Genomic DNA, 15,508 nt, shown 5'->3' with positions numbered 1-15,508 from the left:
CCATTCAACTTGATTAAATTAACAAGCCATAGGTTAACTCCCTGACTCTGTCAAAACACAGAGAGGAAATAGAAAGCTGACACAGATATAATCCCTCATTTGTTCCGTTTGCAGGTCTTTAAGTAAATTGTTCAAGGAAATATCTAACTTGGCAATTTCCTCATTAAAAAAAAATTCAAAAAAATATTGGACAGTTAAGACTCAAATTTTAAAATATTCATTGCATATGAAGAGCAAGTTAAGTAAACACAAAGGCACATAATTCAACATTTTTCAGTCCTTTTTTAAGGGACAATTTATATTACACAAGTCTATCACTGTGAATTGGTAGCTAATTATGTAGTGATTAGGGATTGATGAGCATTTTCTGGGTTTATATCTAAAATTGTTTTCTTTTATCTTCCTCCGTGTTAGCTCACTGTTTAGTCGTCAAAATCAGAAGGAACTGCACCCAATGCCAGCCAACATCAGGAGCACTGAATCGGGACCAGGAAATCCAGCAATGATATAACAGTAGAAAAGAAAGGACAATTCCCAGGCACTCACAGTGTTCAAGCCACAGGCAGAACTATTGGATCAAATTGACAGAGCAACATCTCAACCTGATAGAGAGCTGGACATCACCCAACAGAGGGGCACTAAGGCGCTTGCGCAGTGAACACCACAGTCGCATTGGGCCCTATGAGGTTTTGCTTGACGCTGGACATCTTAATGCAGAGCGTGAGGATGTCTAGTGTCAGGCGACCAAAAGTCACCTAACCATCAGGAAATGCCTCTAGTGGCTGTCTGATTGCAGCATGCTATATAGTTTCAGCACTACAGAAAAATAGCCCTGTAATGGTGGTAACAGACCACTCTCTACTGTTTTAACTAGGAAACCCATCTGCTGGTATCAGTACTGATATTAGCAGAAGATTTCCTTAAGGTTAGTGGTGGGGTTAGCATTAGAGTGTGGTTAGGGTTCATGCTAGGTTTGGCTTAATGCTCTTTTAGACTTAGGGATAGTGTAGGTTTAGAGGACCACTCAGTTTAGTATATATACTGCCAATGTTGGGCGCGCGGACTGCCTAAGGAGAAGCCTCATGAGGTTTGATGGAGCAAAGTGGGTAAGTATAGCGCTCGCGCTAGGGGTTAAACGCAGGTTAGGGTTAATTACAGGGCAGCTCGCGCTGGCAGTAAGGGCGGCAAGCTCGCGATCAGGGCATGAGCCCTGATTGGTAGGTAGGCGCGAGGACAATTTTGGAGGGAAAAATAGGGGTATAAATTAAAGGGCGCCAAAATTAATTACCTCAGATTGTGCCAGACAAATCCGAAGGTTGGCTTTAGATAAAATATTTAAGCTGCTGTTTCTTACCTTTGGAGATGTCTGGCACAATTGAATCATTATTAGAACAGTTTAAACTAAAGGCTTTAAGCTGCAGTGATACTGCATGGCTGCAGGCTTGCCTGGAGTCCGCCCCCAGCACCTCTGGTCTAATGGAAGAAGAGGGGGTTGAGGTACAGGAAGAGTCAGTAATGGAGGAGGGAGCAGGATACTCTCCTCAGAAAATTAAAGGGCCAGCGCAAGAAAGAAAATCTGGTGATAGCGACCCCTGCAGGATTCGTGAGGCAAGAACGAAGAGGTCCAGGGAAACCTTCTCACCGTCTCCAATAAAGAGTAAGAAGAGGATGTGGAAACAAAGCAGGAAATACGAACAAAAGAAGAAGAATAAAGAGACTGAGGACAGACCTAGGCTATTTGAAGAAAGTGAAGCGGCTCAGGATATCCCGGGTTGCAGTCATGAGCTGGGTGAGTTACAAACAAATGTGAATAATGCTGTTTTAGGGGAAGTGGTGTCTTCACTTGAAAAACTTACTAAATTATTACAGACACCTAAATTAGCGAGAGTATGGGAGCCCGATACAGAAGTGGTCACAGTTAATCCAAAAGTGACACATTCTGTGAGGGAAGAAGTTAGAGTAAAAGAGACATGTATGAAAGAAGCGTTAGGTTGTGAAAGCTCCCCTTTGGGTTTTCATTTGAGTAAGTCAATAAAAGATAGGATATGGAAAGGGGAGTATATTGACATTCTATCATTATTGCCCACAGCCAGAGAATTTACTAAACCCGACAGGGAAAAACGGGATGAGGAGAAGAAAAAGTTTATTCCGAGGTCCTTAAATAATTGGCTGCAAGCCTTTTGTATTTACGCTAGTGTGTTAGGCGAAAAATATGCAGAATTGTGCTGTGGGTTATTTCAACATATGGAAGCTATTTTAGAAGCATATAAAAATTTGGGGGGTTTGTCATGGTTTTATTATGATGAACAATTCCGACAGAAACTAGCAGTACATAGTAACCTTAAATGGGGTATGAAGGATGTCGGGCTTTGGGTGAGCATGATGTTACCTCAGAGACAGCCTATCTTTGTTAATAAGCAGGTTACAAATGCTGCACAGAAGAAAGGTTTTTGCTGGGCTTATAACGAATCACAATGTAGATGGTTAAATAATTGTAGATTCCGGCATGAATGCGCTACCTGTTCAGGCGCGCATCCTAATTTTCGCTGCCATAAAAGAAATCAGCAAAATGGTACATTTCCAAAAAGCTCAGACCCCAGTGAAAGTGGTAAGGTACCTTATCTCGCAATCTATCCAAACCGGGGGAAAGCTAAATTAATTAAGGAAGGTTTTGAAAATGGTTTCAGGTTACCTGTATATAGTTCTGTTGAATTTTGTTGGGTTAAAAATTTAAAATCAGTTTTAGAGTTACCAAGTTTAGCCTGGGAAAAGATTTGTAGAGAGTTAGAGTTAGGGAGAGTTGAGGGCCCGTTTAATGTTCCCCCATTTAAATGTTTTCGGTTATCCCCCCTGGGTTTGGTACCAAAGAAAGAACCCGGGTCATATAGATTAATACATCACCTATCATATCCCAAGGGTGGTTCTTTAAACGACATGATTTCCAGAGAAGAAAGTTCAGTGTCTTACGCAACGTTTGATAAGGCTTTAAATTTGGTAAGAAAATGTGGAAGGGGTGCATTGATGGCAAAAGGGGATATAGAATCTGCCTTTCGTCTCCTGCCGATTCATCCCGAATCCTTCAATTCGCTGGGTTTTCAGTTCAACGGCCAGTATTTTTTCGATAAGTGCCTGCCTATGGGTTGTGCGCTGTCATGTGCTTATTTTGAGACCTTTGCGTCTTTCATGGAATGGATTATTCGGTATGAATCAGGTCAGGAGCAAGTAATGCATTACCTGGATGACTTTTTATTTGTGCGCACTAAGGACAGTGACAACTGTAAGAACTTACTAGAAACATTCAGAAGGGTGGCTGGTCATTTGGGTATTCCATTAGCAGAGGATAAAACAGTTTTACCTACATTTTGCTTACAATTTTTGGGAATAACGATTGATTCAGCAAAATTGGAATTTAGGTTGCCAGAGGATAAGATACTGAAAATGAAGACGCTGATCCAGCAGGTAATGGTCTGTGAAAAGGTGACATTGAAAGTTTTACAATCCCTGTTAGGTCTGTTAACATTTGCTTCACGGGTTATTCCTATGGGGAGAGCTTTCTCCAGGAAGTTGGGGATAGCAATGTCCAAGGTTAAGTCCCCATTTGCACACATTAGGGTTACAAAAGAATTGAAGCAAGACCTAAAAGTATGGAATAATTTTCTAACAGATTTTAATGGAAGATCAATGTGGCAGCAAGAGTTTATAGATTCGGATAGTCTTGAGCTGTTTACAGATGCATCTGGAGCTATTGGTTTCGGCGTATATTGGAACGGACAGTGGTGTGCACAAGAATGGCCGGCTTTTTGGGTACGGGAAGGTTTAACAAAAAACCTGACATTGCTGGAATTGTTTCCAATTGTAGCCGCAATATATCTATGGGGAGGAACATGGAGAAATAGGCGGCTGATCGTTACCTGCGACAATCTAAGTGTAGTAATGGTAATTAATTCCTTACAGTCCAGGTGTAATAGAGTTATCAATTTGCTTAGACACTTAGTGTTAAAGTGTTTTCAGCTGAACATATGGGTAAAAGCTAGACATATCCCAGGAAAAATCAATAGGCTGGCTGATGCTCTTTCACGATTGCAATTGCAGGAGTTCCGAAAATTGGCACCAAGAGCAGCTGTGGAAGGAACCCATTTCCCGTCAGACCTCTGGGAGTTGATTGGGGACGGTTAAGTGTTATGCTGATGAATTCGGTAGCCGCTTCTACGTGGAGTACATATGTCAGGGCATGGAATGAGTGGTTCGAATTTAATCAGCTAAACAATAAAGATCCACTTGGAGAGGATAAGGAGAGTGCAATACAATTTACATTGGTGTCAATGCAGAAGGGTTTCTCTAAGTCCAAGTTGGCAGCTAGTTTAGCCAGGGTGGATTTCTTTAGGAAGCTGTATGAGTGTAAACCAATCAAGCAGTATTTCATAGTTAAGCAGTTAGTTCAAGGTTACAGAAGATCCTGTAGAGTTAAGGATAACAGAAAACCAATATCGTTTACAGTGTTATCACAGCTATTTGTAGTTTTGGAAGAAGTATGTTATTCTGAGTACGAGGTAGTTTTATTTAGATGTTCATTTATAATAGCCTTTTTCGCAGCGTTAAGAGTTAGTGAGTTAGTGGCTAAGAGTAAGTTTTGTTTTTCAGGTTTACTATGGGAAGATATTATAGTTAGTGATAAGAAAATTATGGTATTCATCAGCAAATCTAAAACAGATCAGGAAGGCAAAGGACGTTGGCTAACATTGCTGGAGATCCAGGGCTCAATTTTGTGCCCGGTTAAGGTGACCGAAAATTACTTGTCAATTAGACCAAGGGTTGAAGGCCCATTTTTCATGCATAGGGACACCATTCCTTTGACTAAGTTCCAATTTACAAAGGTCTTTCAGTTATGCATAGACAAGTTAAATTTAAGCAAGGAGCGTTATTCATCTCATTCTTTTAGAATTGGAGCGGCAACTGAAGCAGCAAGGTGTGGTTTAAGTGACAGGACAATTCAAAGGTTGGGGAGATGGGAGTCTAATAGATTTCAATTATACGTTAGGCCTCATCTGATATAATAAAAAAAAAAAAAATGTTTGTTGTTGTATCGGCTCCATGTTAGTAAAGTTTATGGATGTATATAAACATTGGCATATATGTTAATAATCTTCTTTTGATAGGTAATAAGAAGCCGGCGAGTGCCTGGGTAATTGGTCACTCGTTTATATTTTGGGCCCAGAAGAGGGCAAAAGAACGGTCATATGGTGAAAATCTCGGATTAGACAGCAATGATGTTAAAGTCTTTTGAAAAAGGAATTCGTGGGGCTAAGTGGTCCCAATTATTTGAAATTATACAACAATGTATGTTAAGTTTTCCCTATCCAGAGGTGGTAATAGTGCATTTGGGAGGGAATGACATTGGATTAACAAAATCGGTTAACTTGATAAAAGAGATCAAAAATGATTTGGTATGTATAACACAAATATTTCCAGATGTCCGGTTCATCTGGTCGGAGATTATCCCAAGGCATTGCTGGTTTAACCCCTTAAGGACACATGACGTGTGTGACACGTCATTATTCCATTTTATTCCAGAAGTTTGGTCCTTAAGGGGTTAAAGTAAGTTTTTTAAAACCATTGGAAAGGGTTCGTAGGAAATTAAATAGAGCATTGGAAAAAATTTTACCAACCCTGGGAATGACTTCATATAGGCATAGGGATATTGAGGGCAATTGCGCTGGTTTTTATAGGAGAGACGAAGTTCACTTGTCGGATATTGGTTTGGATATATTTAATTTGGAGATCCAATCCATGTTAGAGATGGCCGTGGGCGTTGGGGGGCCACCGAGTTTGGTAGCCCAGAACCTCGGTGGCGTTGGGATGTAAGTCGCCCTCCTGGTCATCACAGGCGGGTGGATTTGGTGGATTTGGTGAAGAGATAGTTATGGCTCCTGGCTTTGGAGGGGGGCAGAGCCTTGGAAAGTGGTTATTGTTGGTTTTAAAAGTTATGGTTATGGTTATTCATATGGTTATGGTTAATTGGATTTATGAAATCCGTAATAAAGGTTCACGGCCATTCTCCAAGGTCTATCATTAAAATTGTTAAATAAACGTTTTAATTTAAAATTTGCTCGTGTTTATTTATTTATGTTTCACTTCAATTGCAACATTCAAACCTCATGTCGGGCGCGCGGACTGCCTAAGGAGAAGCCTCATGAGGTTTGATGGAGCGAAGTGGGTAAGTATAGCGCTCGCGCTAGGGGTTAAACGCAGGTTAGGGTTAATTACAGGGCAGCTCGCGCTGGCAGTAAGGGTGGCAAGCTCGCGATCAGGGCATGAGCCCTGATTGGTAGGTATCAGCGTGAGGGCAATTTTGGAGGGAAAAATAGGGGTATAAATTAAAGGGCGCCAAAATTAATTGCCTCAGATTGTGCCAGACAAATCCGAAGGTTGGCTGTAGATAAAATATTTAAGCTGCTGTTCCCACCCACCCTTCCCCTTTTATTATTTTATGTCGTGACCTTGTTATGGGATGTAAGTCGCCCTCCTGGTCATCACAGGCGGGTGGATTTGGTGAAGAGATAGTTATGGCTCCTGGCTTTGAAGGGGGGCGGAGCCTTGGAAAGTGGTTATTGTTGGTTTTAAAAGTTATGGTTATGGTTATTCATATGGTTATGGTTAATTGGATTTATGAAATCCGTAATAAAGGTTCACGGCCATTCTCCAAGGTGTATCATTAAAATTGTTAAATAAAGTTTTAATTGAAAATTTGCTTGTGTTTATTTATTTATGTTTCACTTCAATTGCAACATTCAAACCTCATGCATACATGCATATTTTTCATTGGGAGTATAGTCTAAAAAAGTTGCAATTCTTATGACTGCAGACTTTGTAAGCCCTCACCTTTTTCACCTCATCCACCTTAAAGGCCCCTCCAGATGTCTCATTCCTTCCTTCCTTCCCCCCCCCCCCCCCCCAGCCCCTCTGTCTCATTCCCCCCACCAGCCTTAATGCGTCTCCCCTCCCCAACTTTGCCTGCTGACCTTCTTGTACCGTGGCTGAGCGTACCGCACATCTCAGTGACAGCACTTCCTGTCATTTCGGGTAGAGGATACAGAAGATACTCTTCCTGTGGTCCGCTCGGCCCCGCTACAAGAAGGTCAGCAGGCACAAGAAGGGAGGAGGGCTAGACGCTAACTAAAAGAAGTGACCAGCAGGTCAAAGCTAAAAGAAGTGACGCTAAAAGAAGTGACCTTCCAGTCAACCGTCTATTTCGCCCCCGGCAATTGTTTACGGGTAAGCTTGGAAGGCAGACGAGCTCTATTAAAATGTTTCTGCTAATTCCATTAGCTCAGTGGATCTAACAGAAATAGGAAGTGAATCTCCCATGGTGTAAAACAATTTCACAATGAAAATTACACTTTTGTAAATGGGAATTTTAAAGGTATACTCCATTCAGCATTATGAAGTGCTCCTTTAAAGTTAAGGTTATGGTAGAATAAGTGGATGCATAGGCATAAAGGTAGGGTTGGTACAGGTTTGAGGGTAGTTGGTATTGGGTACCAGAACCAGAACCAATTGCCACTGTTCTGAAGCGGTTAATATGCATGTAATGTTCCATTACAAACCTTTTTAAAAAGAGTTACAACAACCATAAACCCTTGCTGCACTATGCCCTTCCCTCTTCCACAAAGTAAAAATACGTACCTTCATTCCAGTGTCAAGGCCAAGTTCACCCAAACCCCGATCATCCTCTGTGGACATAATTCCCCAGGAAGGGTGAGGACTGTTAACTTTTGGGGTGAAATTACATCTTTAGCAGCAGAAGCGTTTTTCATAGAATTACTGAAGTGGTCAGTAATGTCAGCAATGCATTTAATAAATGTACAAGATACAAAGATGTCAATTTGCAGAGGGTTATTCTAGCCATATAGTGAAAATGTTTGCATGTATAATGTTATCGCTAAAGCTACTGTGCACAGTATATGTGAATAAATGAAAAATACTGCATCACCGCCACCTACTGGTCAGATCACAAATTACAATGAATATATAAAATGGAAACTATAGTCCCAGGAAAGCAAACTCGTTTTCCTGGCACTATAGGTTCCCCCTCTATCAAGGCCCCCTCCCACAGCGCTAAGGGGTTAATAACCCCTTCAGTCACTTATCTGAATCCGGCGCCGATGTCCCCCGGCGTTGGCTCAGCTCTGCCCACGCTGCTCCCATGCCAGCGTCCACAGGCAGGGGGTCCTAATGCACGAGTGCTGCCGTGCTCGCATTAAAAACTCCCCATAAAATAGAAATATTCAATGTTTTCCTATGCGGAAAATCTGATGCTGGATGTTCTCATGCAGAGCGTGAGGACGTCCAGCGTCAGATAAAGGACGCAAATGTAATTTTAATTCCAAAATTCTCTCTAGTGCCTGTCTGGTAGACAGCCACTAGAGGAGGAGTTAACCCTCAGAGGTAATTATTGCAGTTTATAAAAACTGCAATAATTACTACTGCTGGGTTAAGGGTGCTGGGAGTTTGCACCCAGACCACTATGAGCTGACGTGGTCCTGGTGCCTACAGTGTCCCTTTAAAGGGGCACTTTGGCATAATGAAGTGTTTTTTTGTGTATAGTTCATACCCCTCCAATCTTACTGCTCAATTATCTGCCATTTAGGAGTTAAATCACTTAATTTATGCAGCCCCAGCCACACATCCCCTGCATGTGACTCACACAGACTCCCTACACAAATTTGTTTTAACATCACTTATAGCACACTGTTTTCACTTTTTAAGTTACTATCACTTGTTTTGTTCATTTAATAGAGTGGAACAGTGTTTCCCAAACCAATCCTCAAGACCTAGTAACAGTCCAGGTTTTGTCACTATCTCCATTGGAATATATAAATCCTGGCCTGTTGGTAGGACATCAGGACTGGTTTGGTAACCACTGGAGTAGAATATAATAACTTCTAAAGTAAACACACTGTGTTGTAAAATTACACCTTTTTTCCATGTAGCCTGTGTAAGGCACAGGAAATTTGTGGCTAGTGCTATATAAACATTGATTTAACACCTAAATGTCAGAATATAGAGCAGTGACATTGCTGGGGCATTATCTATAAACCCAAACCATTTATTAGCTAAAGTTGTTTTGATGCTTCAAGTGTCCCTTTAAAAAAAATCTCATCCAGCTTTCAGACAAAGGGCCAATAGTTTTAGACAAAATCACTGTATAACACTGTTTTTACATTTATACTTTTTTATATTCTGGTTCCAAAGCATGGAGGAGCTTCGCTCCATGGACAAACTGATATTTAACAGCAGGGGGAGATTCCAGATGTACCTGACCATCTGGACTCTCTCAATGAACTCCAGAGATTTCAGGTCATTGCTACAATAAAGCACTTCCACCTTATCCTCCGGGGATGAGGGAAGTGATAGGTCAGACATCGGATAACTGACTTAGAAAGGTACCTGTCTGAGTGAGTGATGTGCCCGCAATGGGGGTAGGAGGCGGGTGCAGATGGGAGACAGAGAGGTTACAGTTGGTACCCTGCTGAGAGATGCACCAGTGTGATATAGACCTTACTTATGACCCAGTGTACCAAACCTGGAAGGGGACACAGACATGAAAGAGACTGCAGTCTCTCATAGATCACTAATTAAACTAAGGCCTTCTCCACTCCCCATAGCCCCTCCAGCACCCCTTTCATCTTTCTTCTTTTTTGTTTTTATGTCCCGTTCATTGGCGATGGGAAAATAGCCTTCTCTGCACATAGGGGGAGACAATTCGATACCATACTAGAACACCTGTATTAAGACAGATCCCCTGATCAACATTTCAGTGCAAAATCTGTTAGTGAGATGCTGAATCACTCATAACTCGAGCAAGATTTAACTATATGTAGCGGTAACTAGGAATATTATATGTAGAGATAACTAGGAATATTCACAACTTTCTTTTCCTACATCTCTTGGGCTCCCACATGGGGCTGAGTTTAACTAGAGAACCGCATAACTCTTAGGCCTCTCTTCCTTTATGTGACAGAGAATTACTTGCAAGGAATCCTAGACCAGCCCTGATGTATATGGAAATTACTCTGCGTTTATACTAAATATATCTGATACATTTCTCATGCAATTGTTCATAGCTTCAATCAAATTGAGACCTGTGTTCTCTTTATGTTATCTGAATCTGCTAGTTCTACTGTTCATTATCTATTTACTAAAATCTGCGAGTCTATTAATGTTCTATTCTTTAAAAACAATGAGAGTGTGACAAAACTACATACTTTGTTTCCCAAAAGTTACTTTCTCTGCATTCGGTAGATAAATATAAATCTGCCGATCATTGACCATCCCATGGCTCATTAAGTAAAAAAAAACACACAGAATTAAGTATACAGAAAACATGTAGTGGGTGGCGCACACTGTGAAAAAATACCAACTATACACAGTGAAATGGTGAGTATAACACGTATAGGATGGTATTAATACCCTTATTGTTGCGTGATAGGATGCATGGACTTGCGCCATTGTAAAGTATTGTGGGTAAGGTCTTGGTAGAAGGTGAGGCCGTGGGTTTCAAAGTCCAGTGGTGTTTTATTCCCTCTAGTTTAGCTAGACACACAAAAAAAAAAAAACAAATATGAACGCTAACTTTGGCCAGTGTTTGCGACTAGGTGGCTACTAAAAAAGACTGGACATACCCTATATTGAATACCCTGGGTTGTCTACTTTAAAAAAAAATATGTACATGTGGGGTGTTATTCAGAGATTTTTGACAGATAATAGTGTTACAATTTCACTATTGATAAATTTGAAAAAAAATATGTTTTGAAACCGCAATATCCTACTTGTACCTATAGCCCTATAACTTGCAAAAGAAAAGCAAAAACGCATGTAAACACTGGGTATTGTAAAACTCAGGACAACATTTTGAATCTATATAGCAGTTGTTCGCTTTTGTAGATGAGTAAAAGATTTTTCAAGTAAAAGTAAAAAAACATGTATTTTTTTTAATTTTTCATCATATTTTTTTTTTTAAATTACATGAGATTATATAAATAATGGCATGTAAAGTACGTAAGCAAAAAACAAAGCACGGCATGCAATACACTTAACAATTAATAAAACAGAACAATATAATCTCTATACTTGTGCAGTTTCCAGATTCATCATCCCCTTCATAATTTAATGTAACAGAGTAACAAAAAATAGTTAACAGTACATACAAAAATAATAATAAAAAATGAAATATACTGACTCAACTCATAATTATAGAGCAGAGCAGTACTACTCCAAGTGTAGTAGCAGATAAAACAACCTGTTTCCCACCAATCCAGACTTTCTGGTTGTTATTTTTTTTTTAAGCAAGCCAAATTATAAGCTAGTTGCACGGATTCTGATGACCTTTGCTACTTAAACTATTGTGTTCAGAGATACCTAGAATGATTAATCAACCATTCATTTGGCTGAAAAATCACAAGATTTTGATGAACCCCAGCAACTTGCTTTTCCAATAGTTAGCCATCACGGTCTGAAGAATATAAAAAAAAAAAAACCCCATAAAAAAAAAACCATTTGCTTTCCTAACCAGTGTCCTGGCTCTCTTTTATGAAATGAACTTAATGTTGCTTACTAAAGTGAAAACTGTCAGAAATTCTAAGTGAATTCAAGGTAAACTTTAAATTCATGGTCAAAAATGGGAAAATAGCAGTCAGCTATGCTTCTAGCTCAGCTATTTTGGTCTGCAATTAAAATTCACTTTGAATTACCGACAAGTCTAACTTTAGTAAAAGTCTGCGTGTGCATGCACAATTAAAAGCATAAGGCAAACAAGTCAGCATGCACATTTCACAAGTATAGAAAACGATGGCAGAGCCCAGCTGTCAAGAACTTTTATTAATAAACTTTTACTTGAGGCATTTATAAAGAGGCAACTTATTCCACAGCGTTTTATTATTATTATTATTATTATTATAACAGAGTTATACTCATTGGACCTTATGAAATCTATAGTAATTTTCTTTAAAAGAACAGTCAATACTGTCCTGACCGCCATGTTGAGCGGTCGCACGTTGTCTGAGCTCCCTGCAGCATCGTGTAGCTTATCTACTCTATGGACTCTAAACTCCTGATTTCTAAGCGTAACAACACTGCAAGATTCTTGTCCCTCATGAGAGCAGCACTGCCCTCTTGCATACTAGCAATGGAAGCTCGAGCGACCTATATACGGCCTTTCCCAGGGGTGGAGGAGTTGTTAAATGGCCGATCTCTCGGTCTCCGACATACCTGGAAGCAGAATCTCGGCGGTTCTGCCCCATGATTCCTCCCTCCTGCCAATGAGGGTTATCCCGGCACACAACTACCTTGGGACCTGCTGCAGCAAGAGTTGGAAGCACGAATAAAGGGTGCATAGTTTCACCTAAGATGGCGGCCGCCTCATGTCAACCGGGCCCACTACTCCACAGCATGTCGCATCTTTGAGGTTTGAGTTAAAGGGACACTCCAGGCACCCAGACCACTTCTTCCCATTGGAGTGGTCTGGATGCCAACTCCCACTACCCTTAACCCTGCAAGTGTAGTTATTGCAGTTTTGAATAAACTGCAATAATTACCTTGCTGGGTTAACTCCACCTCTAGTGGCTGTCTACTAGACAGCCACTAGAGGGCACTTCCGTGTCTATAGGTGTGATGACCTCCAGCGTCGCTCAATTCCCCATAGGAAAGCATTGAAAAGCATTTTCAATGCTTTCCTATGGAGAGCTCTAATTCGCATGCTTAGGTCTCCCCGGCTGGCGGGCGGGATCAGTCTCGCCCACCGGCCGACGTAATGAAGAGGAGGAGCGGCGGCGACCCAAAACGCGGGGGTCTCAGGTAAGTGACTGAAAGGGTTTTCACCCCTTCAGCAACCGGGGATTGGGAGGAGGGAGGGAGAGGGGACCTGCAGTGCCAGGAAAACAGATTGTTTTCCTGGCACTGGAGAGTCCCTTTAACCCCTTAACGCCGTTACGGCGTTCCATGCCGTCGCGCTTTAAATGGGCTTTAAAGCCGTTGCGGCGGCATGGAACGCCGTAACGGTTTAAGCCCCCAGGAGCCAGCAACTACTCACCTCCGCCGCGATCCTCTTCTGGGGGGCTGCCTGAGAGCCCAGGCAGCCCCCCTCCGGCAAATGAGGCCCCCGGGGGCCATGTGATCGCTCTCAAAGAGCGATCACATGGCCCCCTATAGCTGGCTATGGATATGCCAGCAGGGGGACTGTTTGAAATATCAGACAGTCCCCCTGCTGGTAGGAGGTGTAAAAAAAATAAAACAAACATGTTTAAAAATAAATTAAATATATTTTAATATATATATAATATGTATATATATTATATATATAATATATATACATATTATATATATGTAACGTCATGCAACGTGTATTTTAATATTAATATAAGTATATAAATTAATATTAAAATACACTTAGAATGACGTTACATATATATAATATGTATATATATTATATATATAATAGATGTACATATATATATTATATATAAATACGTATAATTAAAATAATAAATAAATAAAATAATAAAATAAATAAATAAAATATTGAAACAAAATTTAATATAAATTATATATACTTATGTAATTTCATTCTAACTGTATTTTGTTATTAATATATATATATCGGTAACAAAATACACTTAGAATGACATTCTATATATATCTATCGTTGTATAAAATACAAATAACCGCAAATATATATATAGATAAATACATATAATTACAGAAAAGATTACATTAGTATACACGTATAATTTAAATACCTATAAATGCATATATATTAAAATTCTACGTGTATATTTAAATAATCTTTTAACGTAATTATGTGATTTGATTAATTAAAATTTGATTGACATGCCTGACAACACAGGGAGAAAGTGCAGAGAATTTAATTCGCAAGCACTATATTTGACCCTGTAACTCTCCAAGACACCATAAAACCTGTACATAGGGGGTACTGTTTTACTCGGGAGACTTCACTGAACTCAAATATTAGTGTTTCAAACTGGTAAATTGTATTACAACAATGATATTTTAAGTAAAAGTGAAGTTTTTTGCATTTTTTACAAGCGAACGGCACTTTTATGGTCTATATTATTGTTGTAATATGTTTTACGGTTTTAAAACACTAATATTTGTGTTTAGTGAAGTCTCCCGAGAATAACAGTACCCCCCATGTACAGGTTTTATGGTGTTTTGGAAAGTTAGAGAGTCACATATAAGGCTTGCATTTCATTTTTTTCACATTGAAATTTGCCAGATTGGTTATGTTGCCTTTGAGAGCGTATGGTAGCCCAGGAATGAGAATTACCCCCATGATGGCATACCATTTGCAAAAGTAGACAACCCGAGGTATTGCAAGCGGGGTATGTCCAGTCTTTCTTAGTAGCCACTTAGTCACAAACACTGGCCAAATATTAGTTTTTTGCTTTTTTCACACAAAAACAAATATGAACGCTAATTTTGGCCAGTGTTTGTGACTAAGTGGCTACTAAAAAAGACTAAACATACCCCACTTTCAATACCTTGGCTTGTCTAATTTTTCAAATGGTATGCCATTATGGGGGTAATTCTCTTTCCTGGGCTACCACACTGTCTCAAAGGTAACATTACTAATCTGGCAAATTTCAATTTGAAAATGGAACGTTCTATATTTGACCCTGTAACTTTCCAAAACACCATAAAACCTGTTAATGGGGGGTACTGTTGTACTCGTGAGACATCGCTGATTACAAATATGCACATTTTTTTGCAGTAAAACCTAACAGTATTATGACATTCACAGCTAAAATGGCAGACGGAAATACAAATTAAAAAAAAAATCTTATTTTCTCACCTTTTTTTTTTATTTTATTCATAATAAATTATGTTCCATATATGAATAGTTAATGATAGATTAAAGCCCTGTTTCTCCTGAACAAAATGATATATAATAAGTGTGGGTGCATATAATTTGAAAGAGGGGAACTACGGTTGAACAGACATATAGCGCAAATTCCAGTTTTTGTTTACATTTTGTTTTGATCAGAACGTGCACTATTGACTCCGTCCTGAAGGGGTTAATATAACAATAAACAAGACAATTATAAATTGTTACAAGAACAATAGGTAAATGACCAGACAAAATCTGCTTCAAGGGCATAATAGCCAACTCAGAAAAATTCTCTATTTCCATAACTCTTCTATTAGCTTAAAACTTAAAATTCACTGGTCCTGTTCAGTGAATAAAACCATGTTCTGTTAAAGGAGCACTATAGTGCCAGGCTAACAAATCGGTTTTCCTGGCACTATAGGGTTATTAGGTCCCCCTCTCCTGCTGGGCTGAAGGGGTTAAAATCCCTTCAGCCACTTACCTTAATCCCCCTGCCAACGTCAGCTCCCGAGTGGAGCTGAGTGCGCATGCGCGGCCAAAGCCGGGTGCACATTTAAACCACCCATAGGAAAGCATTACTCAATGCCTTCTTATGGGAATCTGAAC

This window comes from Pelobates fuscus, chromosome 4 (genome assembly GCF_036172605.1).
Source record: "Pelobates fuscus isolate aPelFus1 chromosome 4, aPelFus1.pri, whole genome shotgun sequence".
Classification (NCBI taxonomy): domain Eukaryota; kingdom Metazoa; phylum Chordata; class Amphibia; order Anura; family Pelobatidae; genus Pelobates; species Pelobates fuscus.
This window is presented reverse-complemented; position numbering follows the sequence as displayed.